The sequence below is a fragment of the Saccopteryx leptura genome, chromosome 5 (genome assembly GCF_036850995.1).
Source record: "Saccopteryx leptura isolate mSacLep1 chromosome 5, mSacLep1_pri_phased_curated, whole genome shotgun sequence".
In the NCBI taxonomy this organism is placed as follows: domain Eukaryota; kingdom Metazoa; phylum Chordata; class Mammalia; order Chiroptera; family Emballonuridae; genus Saccopteryx; species Saccopteryx leptura.
The window spans coordinates 60,335,329-60,343,746 of NC_089507.1; positions in this window are offsets into that span (position 1 = coordinate 60,335,329).

Consider the following 8,418-nt stretch of genomic DNA (forward strand, 5'->3'; position numbering starts at 1 on the left):
TCCATGATGAATACATCTGCAAGTGCAGTAAATAAAGCAATAACAGGCCTGACCTGTGGTGGTGCAGTGGATAAAGTGTCGACCTGGAATGCTGAGGTCGCCAGTTCGAAACCCTGGGCTTGCCTGGTCAAGGCACATATGGGAGTTGATGCTTCCTGCTCCTCCCTCCCCCTTCTCTCTCTCTCTCTCTCTTTCACTCTCTCTCCTCTCTAAAAATTAATAAAAGTAAAAAAACAAACAAACAACAACAAAAACAATAACAAAATTCAACTCATCAATAAGTATCAGAGATGTTCTGTTTTTTCTTTTCAGTAATTATTAGGCTGAAATGAATTTTTTTTTGTATTTTTATGAAGTGAGAAGCGAGGAGGCAGAGAGACAGACTCCCACATGCACCCTGACTGAGATCCACCCACAAGCCCACTATAGGGTGATGCTCTGCCTATCTGGGGTGTTGCTCAATTGCAACTGGAGCCATTCTAGCACCTGAGGCAAAGACCACGGAGCCATCCTCAGCGCTCAGGCCAACTTTGCTCCAATTGAGCCATTGGTGTAGGAGGAGGAGAGACAGAGAGAAAGGAGAGAGGAAGGGTGGAGAAGCAGATAGGTGCTTCTTCTGTGTGCCCTGGCCGGGAATTGAACTCAGGACCTCCACACGCTGGGCCAATGCTCCATCACTGAGCCAACCAGCCAGGGCCAGTTGAAATGAATTTTGAACCAGTAACTGTGTATCTAGAGCTGTCATAATCTGCAGTAGGGGATTAAGAAGTCCCTGTAACAGAGAAATATTCTGTCAGACCCAAAGCAGTTGTTTTTCCATTTTCCTTTGATGTTTTTTTCCCTGTGCATTAATACAATCTCTCCCTGGTTCCCTCCCTCACTTATGTCTTCCCATTTTTACATCAATACTGGAAGGCCCTTCTGCCTGCCAGGGAGGCAAACTGGCCGGGCAGCCCAGCCACTGGCAGGGCAGCATTCTCTCAGCTCCAGAGAGCCTGGGCAGCTGCGTCACCTCTGTCCCGGCATCTGCCCATCTGGAAAACTTTTGCTTTCCTGTGAACTTCACACAGGGGTTCTGCTACATTGCAATGGGTTTTGTGTTGCCTCCTAAAAGCACCCACTGAGGAAATGGAGCTGAGAAAGGCATTGATTATATAGCTCTCTGTTCTTGGCAATGGCATTTTAAATGGCAGATGGCCTCTACCAAAGTATCATCATCAGATTATTGTGAAAACCTTTTATTAACATGAAGTCAATACATTTAAGATTTAAATATTTTAATCATTTATGTGGCTCCATAGAGAGTGATAAATCAGTGATTAACTCTTTCATCCTAATGCCATGTATTTGATTAAGAGAAATAAGTAAACTCTAACTTAAAAAAAAAAGATAAAGTTATGTTTTCTAAAGCATTGGGTTGATCTGCATTAATTGCTTTTGTAAAATTGGAAGTAGGATGTCTAGTTTAAAATTACAATTTCTCAGCCTATTTCTTCTCTTCAACTCCTCATATTTCCTTGAACTTCCTGAAATATGGGAAAAAAATTTTCTCAGAAATGTTAGAATCATAGATTTGCTGGAAGGACAAGAAAATATATGCACCTGAAAGCCAAGATGCTGACAGCAAGAAAGAAGGAAAAAGGCAGAGAATAAGCAAACCTATAGCTTAACTAAAACATTTTGGGGCAGTGGGACCCATAATTATTAGGGCAGGATAATATGATTATATTTTCTATGTTGATTAAAAATTGTGTCTTCGCTGCCCTGGCTGGATAGCTCAGTTGGTCAGAGCATTGTCCCGAAGCACAGAGGTTGCTGGGTCGATTTCTGGTCAGGGCACACACGAGAACAGACCAATGTTCCTGTCTCTCTCGCCCTTCCTCTCTCTCTCAAATTAGTAAAATAAACATTAAAAAAATAAAAGTAACTTAAAGAAATTTGCTTAATATGGGAGACTATCTAGAACAGTGAATATGTTTCACAATTTCGATCTGATGTTAGGTACTTTTAGTAAGATAGCCTTGGGTTATTATATATATATATTATTTTTATTTTTTTGATAGGTACAAGGGCTGCAAACCTCCTGTCCAGTATGAAATACTTGTGCTGAGAAGGACAGGCTCTCTTCCTCCATTATATATATATACTTGTGTGGTGCTCCCAAGTATTTATGTTAAGTGTATAATAGAGTTGGAAAAACAGTTCCATGTGGCAAATGGCCTCAATTTTAGATTACTTGAAACTATAAGACAGGAGGACAAATTCGTAATTTTTGATAAACATATAATTTTAAAAATAGACTGCTTATACGTATTCTGAGGAAATGATATTGTTGATCATAATTTAAAATCTTTTTAACATTTCAGTATAGCTAAGCACAAGTGACCTCTTAACTTGTAATGTTGATACTACTGGAAAAACTGCATAGGATAAATTTGAAGATCAAATGAACTGTCATGACAATTTATACATTTGTTAAAATAGCATTCTAAGGCATAAGACTTGAATGCACTGCATCCTAAGGACCCTTTGGTTTTGTTGCTCTGTTCTGTTTTTAATTATCTTTTAACAGAACTAAACAGAGCTGTGCTCTGGTGGCATTTTACCCTCCCTAAGGAAAACACAAAGGAAAGAGACCTGCTTAGAGTACACAGGGATTTTAGACATAGAATTCTAGTCTCTGGATATATAATACACACAAAAATTAGGGGATATTTCAAAATGTATATTAAGTGATAAAAAAAGAAGCATTTGATATTTTTTATTAAACAAGAACATCAGAAAAACAAATGCCAACTCAAAGAAAATTGTTTGATTATGCAAATGAGATGCAAACTCAATTATCATCATTGAATAGCAAGTGACGTATTGGTGGGAGTGAACAGAAGCATGTCAAACTGGATGAGAGTGCCACACATTGACTGTTCAGTAGGGTGTATGGCCACCCAAGACTGCCAAAACACACTGACAGTGATGGGGGCTTGGACAGGATCAGACTGTCCAGCGGTTCTTGTGGGATCCTCTGCCACTCTTGCTCCAGGGCAACTTCCAGCTCAAGAAGTGTTGTGGAGGCATTGAACAGTCTGCCAGACATCTTCCCAGTGCATCCCAAGGACGTTCAATGGGATTCAGGTCTGGAGAATGTGAAGGCCATGTGTTCGATTCCTGCCTCCTGAAGCATGTTGTAGACAAGATGCGCATGGCGGTGCCTTGCATTATCATCCATGAAAAGAAAGTTGTTTCCAACTGCTCCAGCATAGGGTTCCACTATAGCAGGGGTCCCCAAACTTTTTACACAGGGGGCCAGTTCACTGTCCCTCAGACCATTGGAGGGCAGGACTATAAAAAAAAACTATGAACAAATTCCTATGCACACTGCACATATCTTATTTTAAAGTAAAAAAACAAAACGGGAACAAATACAATATTTAAAATAAAGAACAAGTAAATTTAAATCAACAAACTGACCAATATTTCAATGGGAACTATGCTCCTCTCACTGACCACCAATGAAAGAGGTACCCTTCCAGAAGTGTGGCGGGGGCCGGATAAATGGCCTAAGGGGGCCGCATGTGGCCCGCGGGCCGTAGTTTGGGGAACCCTGCACTATAGGGTACAGGACCTCATCTCAGTATCTGAGAGCAGTCAGTGATCCATTTCTGATGACGTGGTGGTCGGTACAACCACCAATGCTGACGTCAGCCCACATCACAATTCCACCACCACTGAAGGAGTCCCTTTCTCACATGAAACATGGATTCTCCTGTGTTCCTTGTTCACGCCAGATCAGGACACAATGATTGTCAGGCTGTAGACTGAACCGTGACTCATCAGATAAGAGGACAGTTTACCACTCGTCATGGATCCAATGACGATGCTCAACAGCCCACCTTCTTTGGGTTCAACGGTGTTTAGCAGATAACAGAATGCATATTGTTGGTCACTGGGCACACAGTCCAACACTATGGAACTGATTTCATATGGTATGGGTGCATATCCATCATCTAGTGGCAGCAAGAAACTGTCCCCACAGCTCTGTTACATTGCTGTGCCTGTTCCTTCTTGACAATAAGGTCAAGTAGCGGTCATCTATTGTCATTGTGGCAGATGGGCAACCCTGGCATTGTCTTCTTCGTACTGTGCCAGTCTCTTGAAAGTGATTCCACAGCCTGCTAACCACGGTTTGGGTTGTTCCAAGTACCATTGCCACTGTTGTCTGTGTTTGACCAGCTTCAAGATGTCTTATGGTTCTCCAGGCTTCACACTTGGGCAAATCGTTTTGCAGAGCATTACAAAGGCTGAGAAATTGCAGGATGTGCACTTTCAAGATCAGGAAATGTGCAGATACTCCAGTACTTTTTCAGTCTTTTGTATAGTGCATTTTCACCAATGAGTTAAAAGTTGGTTTTGCACTTCATTTGCGTAATTAAACAACTTTCTTTGACTTGCCATTTGCTTTTCTGATGTTCTTGTTTAATAAAAAAATCAAATGCTTCTTTTTAATTGCTTTATATTCATTTTGAAATATCCCCTAATTTTTGTGAGCATTATATTTTATTTGTATAATTAAATAGTTTCAATGATCTGCTCCAGATCTACATTCTGCTACTTTATATAATTGCTGGGTATCAGTAATTAAATAATGGTAATAGTACTAATAATGATGTTAACTCTGATATGCTCCTGAGGGCTTTTTTCCCCATCAAGTGGGGAACCATATTCCTGCCAATTTTGACAGTATGAATGACCAAATAGCCAACATGACTCTCCCATATTTATTCATAGAGTAAAGTCATAGTTTAGTTTGGTTATAAATTTATAAATGGCAACATTATATATTTGAAAATCTATTTACTTTTAATCTAAGTTTTGGAAGTAGATGGGTATTTCTCTAAGATGCAACCCCTAAGATTTTCTGTAATTTACTTTTAAGGTGTTCTGTGTTCCTAGATTACTCCCCCTCAAAAAAACCAAAAATAAAAACAAAAAAACTCTAACTTTTTTATATAAATAGTGAACAACAATAATTTCTTCTAAAAATAGATGATAGGATCTTGAGATTTTGTGTATGTCAGTGAAGACATAGTAAAAATACTAAATCTTTACAAATAACTTGTTAATATGCAAAGGGAATTTACTTTTCAAAATGTTTATTTTATATTATGAAATATTTAAAGATAAAGTTCCTTAAATAACATAAAATATCTATAAGGCTACCACCTCCATAAAACAAATGTAAACATTTTGCTAAAACTGCAAAAGATTTCAATTTTTAAAGTCATACAACCTTAGAGTTGAGACCCTTGCCCCATCCACTTCTCTTTCTCTTTTCTCCAAATATAATATCACTAGTGTGATATTGATGTAAATCATCACCATCACCATCACAATTTACATTTTTACTGCATATTCATGTATCACCAAGCAGTATATACTATTTGCTTTGGCTGTTTTGAAAATGTATAAATGGCCCTGGCTGGTTGGCTCAGTGGTAGAGTGTGGCCTGTGTGTGGATGTTTGGGGTTTGATTCCTGGTCAGGACACACAGGAGAAGTGCCATTTGCTTTGCCACCCCTCCCCCTCTTGCTACTCTCTCTCTGTCTCTCTCTCTCTCTTCCCTTCCTGAAGCCATGGCTCCATTAGAGTGAGTTGGCCCTGGGCACAAAGGATGGCTCCATGGCCTCTGCCTCAGGTGCTAAGAAGAGCTCAGTTGCTGGGCAATTGCACAATGCTCCAGATGGGCAGAGCATTGCCCCCTAGTGGGCCTTCTGGATGGATCCCTGTTGGGTCACATGGAAGAGTCTATCTCTCTGCCTTCCCTCCTTTCACTGAATTAAAAATATAAAGAATGGCCTGACCTGTGGTGGCGCAGTGGGATAAAGCGTCGACCTGGAACACTGAGGTCGCCGGTTCGAAACCTTGGGCTTGCCTGGTCAAAGCACATATGGGAGTTGATGCTTCCTGCTCCTCCCCCTTCTCTCTCTCTCTCTCTCTCTCTCTCTCTCTCTCTCTCCTCTCTCTCTAAAAATCAATAAATAAAATATTTAAAAATATATATATATAAAGAAAATGTATAGAAATGACAAATTGATTTAGTTTTAGCAGCATTAAATGTAGTCTTATTATTTTAATTATTGAGGCTTTTGTAATACAGATAGTCTCACTCATCTGATTTAAAAATACATCTTGTGAGAATTTTAAGTCAGATCATGTTAAATTTATAGATTAATTTAAGGATATATGACACCTAATAAAATAATGATGATAATAACTATAACCATAACCACAAAACAATACTTGTATAGGGCTTACTATATGTCATACACTATTTCCAATGCTTATTTTTATAATAGGCCCATAGGTTTCTATTTTTATTATTTCCATTTTATTGATGAGGAAACTGAGAAGTGAAGAGGTTTACTAATTTTCTCACACTCCACATGAAAAGTCAGTGACAGAACCAGGATTTCAAACCAGAGATCATATACTTCATTCCCATACAATGTTTTCTCTTCTTATTTAAATTTCCTACTGTGTCTTTCAGGATCACTTTGTATAGATCTGAAACATTTCTTGTAAACTTTTTTCCTATTTGTTGTAGTTACTATGGCTTTGTAACACATTACTCCCAAATTCAGTGTCCTAAAATAATCATTTTATTAAGCTCATGAAGTCTATGGGTTAGAAATTCAGACAAGTGTAGTAGGAATCTGTTCCACCATGTCTGAGACTTTAGTTGGAAAGTCTTGATAGTGGTAACTTGTTGGCCAGGAGGTATAATCATCTGGAGGCATCTTCATTCAAATGTCTGGCAATTTTGATGCTGACTGTTGTCTGAGACTTCAACTAGGATCTGTTGACTAGAGCACCTACCTTCTCCATGTGATCTGTGCTTCCTCACAACATGGCTGCCTCAGGGTTTTTAGACTTCATGGATCATAACTCAGGGCTCCAAAAGTGAGTGCTCAGGCCGAATTTAGTGGAAGTTGCATTAACTAATTTCAGGTCAGAATTCCCTGACTTCCTAAATGATTTTTCAAAAAAATTTGCATAATTAAGTTTCACTCTGTGCTGTCATGTTTTATGGGTTTTGACACATGGTCATATATCTACCATGTATCATACGGAATAGTTTCCCTGCCCTAACATATGCCCTGTGCTTCATCTCTTCCTCTCCTGATCCCTGATCTCTGTGTTGCACTGTAGTTTTCTCTGTTCCAGAATGTCATATAATTATAATTGGAATCACAACTTCTGATCTTTTTTATTGTCTCTATAGTTTTTCTTTTTCCAGACTGTTATATAATTATAATTGGAATTATATAGTATATAGCCTTTTCAAACTGACTTTTTTCACTTCACAATATGCATTTAAAATTTGTTTGAATAATGTTGTTAATAGCTCATTTCTTTATATTGATAAATAATATTTGGTTGAAAGGCTGTGCCACAGGGATTATCTTTATTTATTTTTATTTTATCCATTCACCTATTGAAGAATATGTTTATTGTTTCGAGTTTTGGGAGATTATGGTTAAAGCTATAAACATTCATGTGCAAGTTTTTGTGTTGGCATAACATTTCAGATGGGTAAATATATGAGATTTTTTGTTGGATTGTATAGTAAAACTAAGTTTACTTTTGTAAGAAAGTGCTACTCATCTTCTAAAGTGGTTTTATCTACTTAACACTTTTTAGAGAATAAATTTTTTTAACAGTTTACAAAAATTACTTTTATGACAGAATAAGTTGTAGAATTTTGATACAGTGGTTAATTGCACAGGTTGTAGAACTGTAATTCTCAGTTTCAAGTCTCAATTCTATCATTTATTAAATGTGTGACTTTAAACATATAGTATAGATAGTATAGCCTTTCTGTGCCTCAGTTTCCTCCCCTGTAAAATGAGAATTATGTATCCTAGGTGTTGTGAGAATTAAATGAGATTACATGAGTTTGGCACAGAGTAATATGTTAATTATTATTATTATTGTTATTGTCCCTTTTTCACTCAATGCTTTGCTTTAGATTTATTTAGTAAGACTTCTCTGCTGGACCTTATTTCTTTTTTTCCCCCAACCACTCAAGAGAACAACCAAATGTTTTTAAAAAATTTTAATTATTGATTTTAGTGAGAGAGGAATGGAAAGAGAGAGAGAGAGAGAGAGAGAGAGAGGAACAATGATCTGTTTCTGTGTGTGCCCTGACTGAGGATCAAACCTGCAATCTCTGTGCTTCAGGACAGTGCTCTAACCAACTGAGCCATCTGGCCAGGATGGAGCCAGGTCTTTATTCCTGAAGTTTAGGTCCTCCTTATCGTGATGAGAAAAGGGTTGTGGCAGAAAAGTCCTAATAGTTTTTTGTTTCAGAACCATGAAAGGAATTAGATAGATTACTCAATAGTGGAATCCACCCCAGAG